This window comes from Podarcis tiliguerta (genome assembly GCF_965153285.1).
Source record: "Podarcis tiliguerta genome assembly, chromosome: 3".
Lineage (NCBI taxonomy): Eukaryota > Metazoa > Chordata > Lepidosauria > Squamata > Lacertidae > Podarcis > Podarcis tiliguerta.
In genome coordinates, this window is record NC_139536.1 from 70307692 (window position 1) to 70325253 (window position 17562).

Sequence of the window (17562 nt, forward strand, 5' to 3'; positions counted from 1 at the left end):
AACTGAGGAAAACATTTGTTGCATCAAAAGCCACAGCCGCCTGCTGTCGTTATCGCCAGTCGAACAAACGACAGATCCTTCATGTCGCTGATGTCGTCTAAAGCGCAATACTGGGCCACGTTGCTGCATGACTGGGACAAAGAGATGATGATACAGTCTGGTTACTATGGCAACAAAGGAGGGATAGTTTAAAAAAAAGAGAGAGAGAGAGAGAGAGAAAGAGAGAGAGAGAGAGAAAGATTGAGAGAGAGAGGTTCCTAACACCCACTGTAATCATTGTCAAAGAATTCCTGTTACTGTAACGGACATTATTTTAAAAGTACAAATGCTTTTTACCTATTTATGCAGACTTTCTATAACGTGACACATCCCTCCCTCTTTAGTTTAGCTGCAGCGAGTGGAAGAAAACACAGCACAGCGCAGCACAGCATCACACACACACACACACACACACACACACACACACACACAGGCCTCATTTTCTGCTTGTAAAATGTGTGTGTGTGTGTTCTTTAAAAGGCAGTGGTTGGCTGGTTTTCCGGACATGATGTGGTTGAAGCTGTCATCGTAATGGAAATTCATTGCTGTAGCTATGGTAAATCGAGTTTTCTGCCTGTGCTGAATGCATTAGTCTAATGAGATGTTTGCAGCTGGAGAGCGGAGCTGCTGGAGATGTACGGTGTGCTAACGGACAGGGGGAAAATGGCTTGTGGAACGGTCTGCGTGCACGTGCTCCAAGTCCTCTACTCTCTGGGCCAAAATATCTGGTGTCTGTAAAGAAGCTGATCCATCATTAAAACATAAGCAATAGGTAAGGGGAGGGGGGTTGTTGTTGTGGTGGTTGTTTTCCCTGTGCTTTGTTGCTGCTGCTGCTGGGTCATCCCGTTATTAAAAAATCAGCTGTCATTATATCGGCATGGCATGCTATCGACTTCAATATTTCTATAGCCTTTTTAATGTGATTCATACATGTATGCATATGCACATATCCTGGTGTACAATTTCAGGGAACACTCAAGCCTTAAGTTTAACCACCTTAATGCTAATTATCAGTACCGTTTTTGGAACAGTTCCGTATGGAAAGGCATCCTATTAAAGCCTTCTGCATGTTTTGTTTTTTCAGTATCAAACAAAGTCTCTCTCTCTCTGTGTGTGTAGTTAATTCTGTGGTTTTGATGATAAATGAATGGCTTGAAGGTTTTTCATATGTTTGTCAAAGTGGACTTTCCCCATTTCTGACAAGTAAAGGGGTGTGTGTGTGTGTGTTTTGAAAACTGCTTATACCAGAATATAAACAGTGTGGTTATAGCCTAGATTTTGCTGTTACGGCTATGAATCCCTTTAAACACTCTGTCCAAAACTGATCTATTTATACCTGAAGATTTATGCTGATGTACCCTTAATGAAATTCACAGGAAGCCCTGTATATATTTTAAGCATGATGATTTTAACTTGGAGAGTGTAAAACATAGAACTTACAGAGAAAACCATTTTTTTTTTTTTTAGCTTTGGCTGTGTTTACCTGCACTATATTATTTTACATGTTTTAAAATGTATATGGAAATGTGTATTTGATGACTATTGAGTAGAACACCCAGAAACAAAAAGAGTCTTCGCCTGAGTCAGGGGAAATGCATCTGTTGCATAAAAAAGCCTCTCCGATGCCCCTAACGTAATTACCTTCCACCTTAGACCAAGGGGATTATCAATGAGTAATTGAACAATGAGCATCTCTGAAAGTTGCTTCTCTCCCCCCACCCCACCCCCGTTTGTAAATACGAGTCCATGAATGGGCTTTCAGTGAATAGGTTCATCTCATTAAGGAGGAATAATATGGAGTTTCCTGCTCATGTGTGACATGTTCCTGAAATTCAAATTTTATTTTTAAACAAAATGCCTGCGGATTTGTGGTCAAGCAGCCTCTTGATTGGTGGATGCTTTTAAAAATAAAATTAAAATAGTATATGCTCTGGGCTTCTAAGGCTGGCTCCGCAGAAAAATAGAGGTTGGGGGTGGGGGGGAAGCAGACACAACAGGAGTGAATGAGTAGAAAATGCCGAGTGTTTGTTCTGTGCATATATAGAGCTGCAACCTGGAAATCAGAGGATTGAGCTGGACTGAATTGCTTGCAGCTTTCTCAGAGATTCAGTCATTACTATCTTGAGTTTAGGACAAGTCTTTAGGGACAAATCTGATGCTGATGTGAATTGGTGACTCTGATCCTGAAGCCAACAGAGCTTGAGAAGTTGGATACAGGTTGAGTTTATGTCCAATAAATTCTGTGCTTCTGCACTGGTATTACCTATCTGTGGACCAGGCAGAAAATGTTTCAGTAGCATATTCCTCCAGCAGAGGATTTGCTGACCTTTAAAATACCTGCTTTTAGAGATCTTTTGGCAATATTAGGTTCAATAGATTTCTTGCTTATTCACTCCCATGTGTATGTTTCAAAGAATTGTCTTATGGTGCTTGTTTTCTCTATACAATTTTGTCAAGAGTGGTTAGATTGCCACTCCTGAGGAAAAAGCATGAGTCTATGTCCTGGGCTTGATCAAAAATTCCTGGGCTAGATCAAAAATTTGAGTCTAATCTCTTGTCGGAATCAATCCTGACACACAGGCTTGTACAAATGTGGCAGCTGGATAGATTTGATATCTTTGCGTCTTCAGAGACCTGTTTGAAGCATTTGTAACCAGAATGCTTTGTAATACACAGGTGAATGCCATGGGGAACGGAATTAATACTACAAGCTGATATGTGAGTTTGAACAGCCTTCAGCAACAGTTTATACTGTGAATGAACAAAAGGTGACCACACAACCAATAAGGGATATCCCACCCCCTCAGGCACTTACCAAGACAGCTTAACTGATACCTCTACCTGGGGATTGTCCCCAGTTAATTTTGACCCTTACTCCTTCTTTACTGTCCCCAAATAGAGAACAGTTATTTGAAAGTGGCATAGCATCCTTTCTGCTTTCATACAAATTCCCCTCCCTTTGCAACCCTAGCAATGATACTATTTTGAGCTGGCATAAGGAAACTACAGACACAGTGACACCCCACCCTTTTGCTTGCCTGCAGCCTGCATTGTTCAGTTATATTTTTCACTATCTACTCAAAGTTTTGGATCCTGTACAGTACTAGAAAGATGCTATGACTTTTAAAATATAGCTTCTGGATATAAAACCTGCATCTCTCTCTCATCCCTGCATATTTTCAACTATGCAGCACTCATTTTGCTTATCCATAAATTAATATCAGGTTGCATTGGTAAAACCATAAAATAGTACTAAAGTCCACCTCCCCATCCAATGTAGATTTAAAGGGGGTTAGACCAACACATGGAGCATAGGTCTATTAACAGCAGTTAGCTATGATAGCTCAATGAAACCTCCATGTTTGGATGCAGTAGCTCTGATTATTAGCATTAGATTCTAGAGACAAGAGAGAACTGTTGCCTTCACATCTTAGTACCTGCTTGGCCACTGCAGGGTGGAAGATGGTGAAACAGATAGATTTTTGGACTGATCTAGCAAGAGTTTTCTTATGTTTGCATGCCCCTTCTTTTGTCTTATGGGGGTTTTTGTTTTATTTTGTTGACTCGGAGTGCTTAAAGCAATTGGAAGAGCAAGGTTACAACAGGAATAGACCCATGACAACATGGCGTTTAAATATTTCAGGATTTTATGTTTGTTTTTTTAAATATATATATATATATATATATAAAACGCAGAACAGACCCTGCAAGCTTGAGCCCACATTTAAAATGCTTGTATCTTTTAGGCTAATGGTAAGAACAATTGTCACATAGTGGCTAAGAGACATGGACTGTATACACAGTATATTCTTAAAGCACATTTGAAACACATTCTTTGTCTAAAAAAACCTCTGGGCACTGTAGTTTGTTAAAGGTTGCTGTGAACTTTAACTCTGTGAGGGCTAAACTACAGTGCCCAGAATTCTTTGAGGGAAGGAACATGGTTTGAATGTGCTTTAAAGGTATAGTATGTACACAGTGTAGTCAAATATCATGTTTGCTATCAATTTAGGACTCTTTGGCAAGCCACTCCTCAGTCTGCTCTGCCCTCCTCCCAAATATGTAGTTTGTGGGGATAATAATACTGCCATGACTCACAAAGAGGGTATAAGGATTGCTGAGAGAATGTGCCTGTTTTAATTTTTTTAAGTTATTTTTCATTTTGTTATTTATAGCAGTTTTCCTCAAAGACAAGAAACATATACCTGACAGGAATCTGAATAAAATCCTCAGTATCTAAGTCACACTAAGCATTTTCTCCATTATACTAGCCACGATGGCTGATATCCAACTTAGTCATATTCAGAGTACATTTGTTCAAATCAATGAACTTAAGTCATTTAACTCCATTGATTTCAGTGGATCTACCCTATGACTACAGTTGGATATCACCCAATATCTGATTTATATAGTCACACAGATGTGTACTGGAAAACTATAGTGTTGTGCAATTCAGTCCAATATCTCAAAGCTTTACTCTTCCTTCCTTAACATATATATGGCGTATAGAATGTCTTCTGCATCACTTAGTTACAGCTTACGAGATAGAAAGGACTGCTCTGTAGGCTGAGTGGTGAAATGCTAAATTTGGGTTGAGCTGCAATATACAACAGTCTCAGCAGCTGACACCAGGCTTCAAGGAGCTTCTCAGTCTTCATTCTCAAGCAGTTAATTTTGCCAAGATGAAGTAGCCTTGAAACAGGGCTACTTGAAAGGTGCAGAGTAAATTTGCATAGCAGTAGGTTTCAGAGATCAGAAGCCCCTGGGCCAGGAGGAATACCTCACAAACCCAGAGAGGCACCAGGGACATTAGGCCTTGGAAGCCAGCCCTTTGGAGAGGGGTGGTGGTGGTCCATGTCTGCTACTCACTCCATTCTCAGAGTGGCCGTCCAGAAAAAATCTAGTTGCTGACCTGATATCTGCTGAACTGATGTTTAGTATAATTTAGTGACCAGAAGGAATATGTAGCCAAACATTCATATGTGTCTCAGCAGAACAGAATAACTAGTGTGTATATTATTTATACATAAATGTATATTTTGCTCTTCAGATTGAAGATTTCCAGAATGTCTAACAACCATAATTAAAAACAATAATCAGGTAGAAATATAGGTGTATTCCTGTTAAACGGGTCTTTTAAAAATCCTGTTATTCATTTAGCAATATCTCCTCTTTATGCTCCAAAAGATGGAAATAAAGAGAAAATATCTATTTACTTTCTTGCCCAAATGGCATGAATGTTTGAAATAAGTTGCTGTTAATATATAGGTGTATTAATATGCTGATAAGTGAAACAGTGATTTGTTCACTTCCCCATTTAAAACACATTTTAAAACAGATTTTTCTGCGTATGTAGAAAATACTCTGAAGATACAAATATCTCAGTCATCCAGAATGAGATGGTTTGGTGTGTAATTTTGTGAGAATACAGAACCGTAGAGGGGAAAGAAATAGGATAAAAGTGCATGCAGATCAATTAAACCCTTACAGATTTCAGTAAATTAAGAGTTAAAACTTGAGGTAATTAAGGGTGTGTGAGTATGAACTTTTCGTTTTTCACCCCAGTTTTGCTGTTTGTGAAGCAACTGCCGATATAGGTAACTTGCCCCCCTGCTTTTCTGTAGGCAGGTGGATAAGATTGTATGTGGACAATAAGAATGAGTCAAAAGGTTGCTAAACAAAGGTGAGAGAATCACCCTTTGAAATACCAAATATGAAGGGGAACTTAAGATTTAAAATGATAGCAAGGCACCTCCTACAATATTTCAGAGATAATTCTTAGTATATAGAATATGGTATACATATGCATGGTATGCCAGGATTGAATTTCTCTATTAAATCCCATAGGTTCTTATAAAATATATAAGACGCTGCCATTTCCCAGCACCATCTGTGGGAATTTCCCTGAGGAGAAATGCTATTTGAGAGAGAAATAGTCAAGTCTATAGCCGTGTGCTACAAGTGGACTTTGAGTATTGGAAAATGCTAATGTTGTGAGGAATCTTCTAATCACAGGTATCGCCTAGGTAACCAGAGATTGTGAAGGAACTTTAAAAAGATTAGCTATTGCTACATTCATTGTTTCGTGAAAGATGATTGACAGATCTTTATTACAGGAAAAGCATACAGGATATGCAGCAAGCTTCTGTGACTATACTGTACTAGTAACAGAATGCAAGTCATCACATTATCTCCAGGTCTGTAATTAATTTTCTGATTTTTTGAAAATAGTTTCGATGCAGAATTTGCATCTGAAGCATCAGAAGATGGCTGCCTATTAGTGGCTTCTAGTACACTTGTGGGGTGTGGAACTAGAATCTTCTGCTGTCTATTTGATGGAAATGCTCAGATCTATCTATGGCATATCCTGGAAGAAGGCTGGGGTGCCCAGCCAGATGGGCAGGGTATAATAATAATAATAATAATAATAATAATAATAATAATGGCATGGTGTTTGAGCTGGACCCTGAGCAGAGGCATTCCACACCACCATGTTTTGCTGCAGAGGCAACTTGAACAACTAAGGGCTTATCCACCATTCCTCTTGTCCCACTGTTTCCCCTCAGAAAAAACTGCTCTTTAGCACTCAATCGAAGCCAATGGAAATTTGGGGTGGCTCTAGATTGAGGTCTGCTCTGATTTAGCACAGAAGAGTGGGTTTTTCGTGGGAAATGAATGGGACAAGGGGAAAACCACTGAGCTCCACGTTTTCTAGGCATGGGACAAGCAGAAGTTCTAGAGCAGTGCTCTGAAACCTCAGGAGCTGGGCGGGGATGTTGTCCAGCCCAGTGAAGAGAGATTTGCAGTGCAAGTGACTCTATGATCTGAAAATGGCACAGCTTATAACTGCTTACACACACAGAGAAAAATATGTTCATAAGAGACTATCATGAAAAAAAAAAATCTATTTATCCTTAATGTTGCTGCAGCTGTGCACTTTGCCTTTGCAACAGAGAAATATTTTGCATATATCTTATCTCCCGATTCCATTTGGTAGCCTCCATCTATTTTCCCTATCAATGACGATGAGAGATGTGCCTAGTAGCTCTCTCATGGCTCAGTAAATACTTGAATTTATTTGCATATTAAGTTAGCGGCATAGCTAAGTGTAGCATTACAAAATACTTCACAATGGGCCTAGTTCATCAGTAACGTGTCTAGGATTGATATTTTCAAGGCCCCTTAACACTAACAGAAAATAACTGCATGAATTCGGGAAGCTGGCCCATCATGGAGGCAAATATTTGTTTTATTGAGTCTCTGATTCAAGGGCTTCTGAAGTCAAATGCGATTCTTTCAGCCAGTCAATTAACTCTTGAAATTAAATAATACATTTTCTCCTTTCTTGCTTTCAACTGAAACCTTCTCCTAAAAAATGGTGAAATCATTTCATTGTTTGGCACATTCATCCTTTAATGTAAGGAAAGAGCACTTGCCACAATCCTGACTCTCCCATCTGAATATGTAAGTCTGTGCACCAAAAATATAGCTGTGCGCAGAGAGGCAGAAGTGCGGGAAGCAGACTAGAACCATGTACAAGATAAACGAGGCCAAAACTTCATTGGGTACAGGATCATTGGGTTTGATCTTGCATAAAGGCAAGGATCCTCTCTCTTGCTTCTAGGCTAAGGTTACCAGATTTCCCCCTTTCCTGGGGACAATCCCGGATTTACAAATCAGTCCCCTGACAAAATCCATCTATTTAGTAGGAAGCTGAAAAGTGTCCCCGGATTCATTGGAAAAAATCTGGTAACCTTATTCTAGGCAGCCCACATCCTGCACTGGGGTTCCACCCAGCCTGCCTGCTGGGCAACCAGTAGGAATTGCCATGGGGAGGTTCACACCAAGGTGCACGCTAACAAACAAATTAAAACACACACCAACATTCTACATGTTTCAGCAGGCTTTTTAAAAGGGGTTTTTAGCAGGCTCTGAGAAGAGTACAGCAAAGGCACCTGCCTAATGTCAATAGGGAGTTCCAAAGTTTGGTGCTATCACACTGAAAGATCGATTTCTTACAAATGCAGAATGGGTAATATATAATACCTGTAGTGTAGCAGTGCCAGTTCTGCAGATCAAAGCGGCATAGTGGGCATATTTGGAGTAAGGTGATCTGTCTAACAGGTACTGGTCCCAAGTTGTTGAAGGCTTTATATTCTAGTAGCAGCACCTTGAACTTGGTCCAGTAGCAAATTGGCAACCAGGGCAGCTTCCAGATCAAGCAGAAGGGAAGTCTCACACAGAACACATTGCAGTAATCCAGTCTTGGTACTTTATGTCATTATTTTACCCTATTAGGGTGATGTAAACACAATATAAAAAACAGATCACTGCATATCCTTTAGCTGTGGGATAAGTATGGTTCCTCATGGCTTTGCAGTGACAAACATTCATTATCATGCTTCAGATGAACTGTCTACCTTCTTAAAATGTTAAACCGCTGTTGAAATATTCATATTTTATCTGTTCATTCATTGCCTTATTAATTTTTTAAAAGGAAACTTTTTTAAAAAAAATAGAACAGTTTTTTGTTATGACACAGGAATGCAGCCAATTGGAATCCTACACAGTTTCTGATTCTCACTTGCAAAGCTGATACTCCCTGCAAAAGCTCAAACCTAGAGAAGAAAAGTACGTTTGGACTGAATATAGTGCTTTAAACTCAGTACCATTACCCTAAAAAAATGTTACACATGTATTCTCCTTCCTGTACAAAATGCCAGTTTTACAATTTGTGGGATTGCAGTAATTTTATGATGTCTGCACAATATTAACTTTCCCCCCCTAGTTTGTGTTTACTTCATGAGTCCTGGCTTCATTTTAGGATAAAAATGAATGTGGTGCCTCTTAAATTCTGCTTAAATTCACTGTCTGCTGTCTGCTTTTCAAATAAGTGGAAAGGAAGTCACGGGAGTCCTGTGAGAGGACTACTTTGTATGCAATTTTTAAAATGGTGCATTGTAATGCAAATTAAATTTGATTTCTCGCAACTTTCAGCATGATCGCAAGAACCATTGTGTGGTCCCTTCTAGTCAGAAATGCTTCATGAATCAGCCAGTTGATGGATGTGCAAAAAGTTGGTTTGTCAATCCAAGTTTCCATGCTGCGTTCAGAGACCCTTCCCTTCCCCTCTCATAAAGGCAATTGCAAATGGTTGTTTCAGGATAATTCTCATGCTCGATAGGGTTTGTCATGTATTTGTAGCAAGTGGCTTTGGTGTTTACCTTATTTGTTTTCCCCTTTGGCAGTAAGTTTGATTGCATCTGAGTTAACCCAATGTCTTTTCAAAGTGACAGGAATGTATTAATTGCCATTCTACTCTTTTGAGGCAAAACCAAACCTCAGCACTATCCCCTAAAAGGCAGGGCTGTGTTGTGTAATAGGCAAGACCTTGGACAGGTAATGAAGCAATGGGTAAGGATGCTAACCTTAAGGCTGCTTCTGCGTTGCTCTGCGACCTTGAAAATGTCCTTGAGAATGCTGTGCGCCACTTTCTTGCACTACTATGCCAAACAAGCTTAAATAGCCTTTGAACAGCTCGCTGTGTATAGTGAAAATTTTACCCTTCATTTTAACTCATTTACAAGTCCACTGAATTAAACACGGGCTCAATTGGTGCTCCTTCCTAAAGCTACAGTCCTATGCACAATTGGAAGAAAGAACCACTGACATCTGTAGGACTTACAGCTCAGTCCTATGCCTGTTTACTAACAGGTGTCAGCTATACGGGAGAGAAAATGTTTGAGTGTGACCCTATAGGATGATATAAAGGAAAACTGGGTGCCCCTCAGTATTTTTTGGGGGTGTGTGTGTCTGTTTTGGAGTGCACGGCTGGCACAATGAAACAACCACATTTCAAAAATTCCAGCGGTCTCTGTATAATCAAAGCCGTGGAGTTTGCCACAGGTTTACATCTAGTCCAACATTTCCCCCATTGGGCTTGGTCTTTTTTAAAAATTCAATTTCCATAGGAAATGCTTCCTAGAGCCTGGATAGCTCAGTTGGTTAGACCATGGTGCTGATAACGCCAAGGTTGCAGGTTCAATCCCTGTATGGACCAGCTGCATATTCCTGCATTGCAGGGGGTTGGACTAGATGATCCTCAGGGTCCCTTCCAACTCTACAGTTCTGTGATTCTGTGATTCTGTGACATCAATGACAGGAGGATCAGAGATCTTCGAACATATCCCCAAGAGGACACTGCTATTAAAGCAAATTGTCTACATTTCAAACTCCCGCTGATTCCTGAGAGTTTGCTCTCCTTTTTATTGTCCACCTACATTAGCAAAAATAGTATTTCAAAAGGCATCATTTTCTTTAGCAGCGCAGCCAGTATTGGTGGATAATTGGTTTCCTCACATTGGTGTGTTTCAACATGGATCTCTTGTAGGCATAGAAGGTTTAAAAATAGATTACAGACAGGTAAGTTAATGCCTTATTGTGTTAAGGATAATGAAAGACATACTGCTTCTCTTCTGCTATGTTTTTATGAAATTTGGGGCTTGGCTTTCCCCTTACGGTGGTGAAGGGAACTATGCCATTTCAGGCTGCAGGTGGTGTGTGTCTCTCTGTGTGTGCATGTGGAACTTTTGAATGTTCCCAACTGTGGCATCCCCCCCCCCCCCAAAAAAAAAACTCCTTACAGGTAAATTTTAGGTCATCAGGAAGAATTGTTCCAGTATAACTACTGTACTCCCTTCTCTGCTCTCTTTCCATTTTCTTTCTTTTTGCCAAGGAAACATATTTTTTTTTAATGTGATTGTTCACTTACAACCTGAGGTAAGACTGATCAACCTATCACTTCATACCCACCTAATTCTGCTGCATATGTAGACCAGGCCAGTCAAATAAGTCGTTGCTACTTACCAGGAGGCAGAGAGGGATGGGCAAGGCAGAGGCGAAGTTGGCTCTTGAACTGAAATTAAATGAGGAGAATATTACCTCAAGTAAGCATTCACTGGACTGCAGCCTTAAACGTTGTTCCTCAGAGTTGGCCTTCCTATTCCCTGCAGCTTCTTCTCAGGTAATTTATCTTCTAGGCACCTTGTCCATTGAGTAGCTATACTGAACATGTGCAGTAAACTGGTCCTCAGCTGGGATCCAATTCATGCATGGCATAAGTAGGCTTAATTTAAATGAAGCTAGCCCAGTTTCCACTATCTGAGAAAGACCTGCTAGAGAGCAGATCCTTTTCTGTTTTCCCCCAGAAGGCTTAGGATGAAGTTGTGCTTGCAGTGAGCAAGCAGCTGGACATGGAATTAGTGTCAACAGGGTTTTTAACAGGTGTTTTAGAATTAGCTTTTTATTATTATTGACACGAATAGTACAGACAGTAACATTTGTGCAAAGGCAGGTATTCAGAGTGCCTATATTAAATTTGCCTTCTGTGGGTGCCATACATGATTCCTCGTTAGCCAAAGCTGCTCAATTTGAAGACTATTGCAAAATGGGAGGGGTGGGGATATAGAACTCTGTAGCTGTAGCCAGTAATTTATACATAGTTAGAAGAGTCATACAGAGCCAACAAGCTGTATGGAGCCAGCAAGAAGACTAAATTATTTGTCACTGCTAAAAAGCACGTCCGTTCAGCAGTGCTTCAATTAACATCAGTATGTCAGGCCTTTAATCCTTGTTTCATTTTTAAAAGACTCTACTTATTTGCCAGAGCATTCGGAAAAGATAACTCACATTTGTTATCCTCTCATATTTATTATTGCAAAGGGAAGAGATTTTCTCATTCTTAACTGGGCAAACATGTCTATTTTGGTTTTTCTCTGTTTCTTATTTTTCCAGTCTTATGCTTGGTTCTTCATATTTCCACATCATTTCAGGATTTTAAAAAAAAGTCCTCATGAAACTTCAGCATTTTAGTGCAAATCTCTCCTAATGGATGCATTTTTGCAAAAGCAATTTCCCCTAATATAATGTGTTTTTGTATGTCGTTTTCACCAATATATTTCTTTATATGCACAGTTTATCCTATTAAATGCATTTCTGCACACATTTGGCTGGAGAACTGCACTCCAAGATTTGGGAAAGTGCAAATTTCAAATTATGGCTATGCTTCATGGATAGTCTGGAAAGTGTGAATTAGATAAGATCACCTTTAAGTGTAAACTGACTTGGATTTCTCTCACATCCCTAATCTTAACTAGTAAAACAATTGCCAAAAAATCCATACTGTTCACTCACCCCAGCTTCTCTCATCTCTGCCCATCTTTTCCATGCAACATGGATTCTTATTTGACTATTAGCTTTGGTAACTTAATTCTGAAATCCAATGCTATTCTCTTTATGCCTCTTTCATCATTCATCAGCCAGCTTCCAAAGGGCATAGAAATATGTTTCTCTTATGTTAAGAAACAGACAAGCTGAAATAGAAATGCTGTTTATTATTCTACTTTATTTGGTATAAATAGTGCTAGGAGGTATATGAGACTAAAAGTTTTTTTTATTAAAAAAATAATACACTGTAATTAAAACAAAAACAAATCAAGCCATTTTGCATAATTCATCATTTGTATAATATGTTAGAGAGAGAGAGAGAGAGAGAGAGAGAGAGAGAGAGTTTGCAAGATTTTGATGTTCTGAAGTGCAAGATTCCCAGGGAATCTATACTTTTTGCATCAAATGTGCATTGTGCTGTCCTCTTATTTGTTTCAACAGCAGCAGATTTGCTGGCCTGCTGAACAAAGCACTCCTGCCTGCTGGATATTGCAGGCACTGTGCCCTTATGAAGGTAAGAACCCAGTTTGCCCTTACAGTGAACCAGTAAGCAGTGTAATAAATGTCACATCACACAGATGTTTCATCAAGTGCTCAGTAGGTAACATCTACTGGAGATGTCCTCATCACATCTGGTTGTGAACAACTCAGCAAATAATTGCCATTTCAGCAGCCATTGTTTTCATCAGCATTTTCCTGTGTAGCAAGAATGCCAGCACAGAACTTTTAGAATTTCAAAGTGAAAGTTAGCTTTGGTTCTTGAAAAGCATGAATGAATTCTGATAAGGCTTATCAACAACTACTCTGTGCCATCAGTAAATTATGAAACAGGCTGCACTACAGTGTTGGTCACAGTAGAAGTGGTCAAATACTAACAGCCGACCCAATGAAATACCATGGGCCTGACAGACATTTCTGCAAATGTAGAAATGACTATTGGTACACTGTCATCCAGACAGCATAAACAGTGTGTGTTCCTGACAGAGCGAATTGAGGCAGTCAAATAAATATCCTTTTTAAATATTTAATTTTGTAACCAGCTTGAATGGAAAACCAAAACCGCACGCAGTGAAAAGTCATGCTTCCCTGATTAAGCTATCTGTTTCTTCCTGAATGAACACTGAAACAAATCTAGCCCATCTTCCATCTTTTCCTTTTGAACTACACCCAAGTTTTCCTATTGAAACACCAGAGTAAATATGTTTAGGAAAGGCCTATGGCTCAGTGGTAGGTAAGATGTTTTTCATGCAGAAGGAGCCATCACCAAGTTGACAAGCCACACCTGATGAACTTCACTCTCTATCATCATCATTGTCATCATCATGTGGCACTTTTATCCTGCTTTCAGCCAAAGAAAGGGGGGTTTCCAGAGTAGCTTACAAATGCAGACAGAAGATCAGGGGTGCCAACTTGAATAAATATTGGGAGGGGGGCAGGTAAGCCCCACCCTGCATAACTGATCACAAGACGTGGTGCACACACACCATTTGAATGGCAATGCCCAACAACTTGGGGTGGGGCAGCCCCCTCAAATATTTCAAGGTGCCCCTAGGAGATGGCTCCTACGCAGAAGATAGTCTCTGACATGTGGCTAAAAGACAAGACACAAAAAAGGAGGATGGGAGGGAGGAAGAGAAAAGCAAACTCAAGTACAGTGGTACCTCAGGTTAAGTACTTAATTTGTTCCGGAGGTCCGTTCTTAACCTGAAACTGTTCTTAACCTGAAGCACCACTTTAGCTAATGGGGCCTCCTGCTGCCGCCACGCCGCCGGAGCCCGATTTCTGTTCTTATCCTGAAGCAAAGTTCTTAACCTGAAGCACTATTTCTGGGTTAGCGGAGTGTGTAACCTGAAGTGTATGTAACCTGAAGCATATGTAACCCGAGGTACCACTGTACTACAGAAATCTTGTAGTGAACAGCAGAAGACAAATTTGGAGATGAGCCAAAAGTTACTGGTCTGGTGGAAGAGCCCTGTGTTCTTTTGGATCTGGCCTCCCTACCTCCAGGTCGGGCTAAGGAAGACCCCTGTCTGAAACCCTGAGAAATTACTGCCTGTCAGTTTAGATAGCACTGAGCTACAGGGATCAAAGATATCAGGAAAGCACAGTTTCTATGTTCTTCCTAAAATCATAATTGTTTTCATAAGATTCTTCGCCAGTAGTTTGCCAAAGTGTAAGCATTTAATTCTATATGAGTTCATTTTTAGCTTGAGAACATCTCAGGCTTTTAAATGTTGTTGTTGTTGTTTAGTCGTTCAGTCGTGTCCGACTCTTCGTGACCCCATGGACCAGAGCACGCCAGGCACTCCTGTCTTCCTTCCTTCCTTCTATCCTTCCAGAATAGAGGCTTTTAAATATGGGCCTCTATTCTACATGGGATTGTAATAAATCTCTGTTGAAAAGGACATTTGCAAAAGGTAGGGTTCACCCACTGGTTTATGCCAGCTGAGACAGACACAGCTGTGCTTTTCAAGAATAATGCAGTAAAATGAGGACTCTGAGTGGTTCCTCCTGAAGCGTCACTTCCTGTTGCACCCTTTCTTTTTTCAGAACAGTGGAGCATTGCAAGATCATGTTAGCTGAATTGTAGGGTGAGGGAAAGAAGGAGAGCAGGAGTCATTTCCCAAAGTTTGCATTCAGATTTTTCAAGTTTTAGATTAAGGCAAATCTTTGTTTCAGGTATGCTCTAAGAAGCCCTTCCTTCATCCTTGCCATCATTCAGTATTGCAGCTTGCAATCCCCGCCTCCCCAGTATGTTCCTGAATGATACTAAGATGTAAGGGTCAGATGGCAAGTTACATTCCGTGGGCAAGGGTTGTGCTTCAGCTGCAGAGGTCAGTTATGGACTAAGCAGTCACACAATGGGACACATCTTAATTCATCGTGATGGCTGCCTTCCGACTAAAATGACCTATCCCAGTGATGTTAATGGAGCCATTCACCTGAATAAAAGTATACTGAATATGACTGAAGGTTTCGAAGTGGGGTTTTTGGTTTTTTTAAATGCAGGACTCATTGAATTACATAATTTGCTGTGGAATGCCCACATATCCAATGAACATAAAGGTCTTCAAGTAATGTTTTTCCAGTCAGGGAAGGTGTGCAAGGGAGAGCAAAAACCCACAAGCTGAGGGAGAGTAATATACCTGCAAATAACCAAGGGTTAGGGTTTCCTCAGGTGTGCATCACACATTCATAACCTCGGCTTTCTGAAACCAAGGAGCAGGGTCACACACTCCTTGCTATTATGGACTCTGTTAGCTTATGTAAACAGGAGGGTACATATAGAATCTGGGAGAGAAGTGGAGCAGGGGGAATATAGGCTTTTGATGGGCTGGGAAGAAGTGGCTTTGATGTATAAGGCAAGGCCAGGTATAACTCATGAGGTTTCTAGGCTACATGTGACTGGGTGGATGAAGAAGATTCTAACATGTTTGTGAAAGGAGTTGTAAAACCAAACGATTTCCCCCCTCAAAACTTGCGTTGCTTTAAAGGCAGAAAGCCCATCTTCATCTGCCCATTATAAACAGTACATATAGGAAGCATATTTCTTACCCAGCAAACCAGGAGAAATAAAATCTAGGCTGGAATAGGACCTGAAACAGATGGCCGAAGGCACAGCATGTCTGAAAAAGGACCAAATTGGAGTGGAATTGTGCATCTTCCTTTCCATGGCAAACATTAATTCCCAGTGCAGTTATGCACCATTCCACAAGTCCATAAACATTTTCTCATTACATTATTCTGCAACTGCTAATGCACTTGTGGCTTCTCATCTGCCTCTCTTTCATGATCTGTGCTTGTGCTAGGTCAGCCCATAACACACTGCCCTTGGCTATCCTGACACTAATTAAATGGTCTTTCTTCTTCCTTCTGTGATAGGTGCCTATATAGAGATATATATGTACAGTCTTAACCAGTGCTTTTTTATAAAAAAAATGTTTAGGGGTACTCTCATTTTCTTACTAATATTGAAATACTGCCCCGCAATGAGGCCAAACTTAGATTCACAACATGTTTAGGGGTATGCGTACCCCTGCGTACCCCCCCCCCCCAAAAAAAAGCACTGGTCTTAACCAAAGTGCCAGTTCACAGGTAGGGGCAGTGTCCAAAAAACTGAGGGAATGTTCTCTTGGCATATATAGAAAGGCATAAGTATAGGGAGGGAGCTTTAGGCACGTAGAGAAAAGCATAAGGAAAGAAAGCTGATTTTTTGCACTGATAGTTTGGGTGACTATTTTGCATTTTTCCTACTTAAAACTTCCAGCACCTCCCTCAGATGCTTTGATATATTTTATGAAAGTGCAGGTTATAAATAAAATACTAGACTCTGGATGCCTGTAGTTCACCACTGGAGGGGTGGGGTGGTAGCAGTGCAGCCTTTTGCCTCCTATGGCAAAATTTGTAGATAGAATTGCATAGTTGGAAGGGCTGCCAAGGGTCATCTAGTCCAACCCCCTGCAATGCAGGAATCTCAGCAAAAGCATCTGTGACAGATGGCCATCCAAATGTGGAAGTGTTACTTTAAAAGCAGATGCAGCACTGGACGTGCATCCAATAAGAAGGCACATGGGAAGTCGCATGAGCAACATCATGGGAGGAGTGTTTCTAGGACCAAGGTGGAACTGTGATGCTCCCTTGTTGCTTTTGTTATCGAATGCTGCATGTTGTTTAAGTGATCTTGTTATATTTGTAATATAGGAATGCAGTTTCTTGGTATGTTGTTATATTTGTTTGAAATGCATCTAGTTTCTGTTGTAAGCCGCTTTGAGCATGATTTTTTTTTAAATAAAAAAATTGTGACATATAAATAAAATGAATGAATGGGAGAGACTTTTAAGGTCTGCCTGTCTATTTCCAGCAGATGGATGGTAAACTATCCTTCCTGCCAGATCATGGCAGTGTGGGTCCAGCTTGTTGTTTCAGGACTAAGTAGGTATGGTTGCCATGTTGAGCTTTTTTGGGGCAAATTCGCAATAACTGCTGACATGGGTTGCCATATGTCCGGATTTTCCCAGACCTTTTTTTTTTTTGTGATTTCCAGCTGGATACTGCTTCTGGCTGCAGTATTCCAGATGTGTCCGGGAAATTCCCTAAAGTAGGAACCTTTTGCTCTGTGATCTGAATTAGCAGTTGGCAAGGGTGTTTCTAAACTTAACCTGGAAGAGCCTTCTAAAGAGAAAATTAAAAAATTACAACAGGGCAAAACTATGGTCAGGGAGTGGGGAATCAGTGTTGTGAACTGCCCTGAGATTTACAGATGAAGGGCAGTGTGTGTGTGTGTGTGTGTGTGCTTAT

At 40.4% G+C, this 17562-nt stretch overlaps 1 protein-coding gene across 2 annotated transcripts in view; it reads left to right on the forward strand.

The window, feature by feature from the left end:
* The first annotated feature begins 243 nt into the window (after positions 1-243).
* Positions 244-17562, forward strand: part of SCML4 (Scm polycomb group protein like 4) — a 72869-nt gene continuing 55550 nt past the window's right edge. Inside the window, exons 1-2 of one of the 2 annotated variants that reach the window (XM_083433569.1) lie at positions 244-811; positions 12706-12778. The gene's annotated coding sequence lies outside the window, so the exon portion shown is untranslated. The remainder of the gene's footprint in view (positions 812-12705; positions 12779-17562) is intronic. The other variant, XM_083433568.1, reaches the window with a different exon arrangement.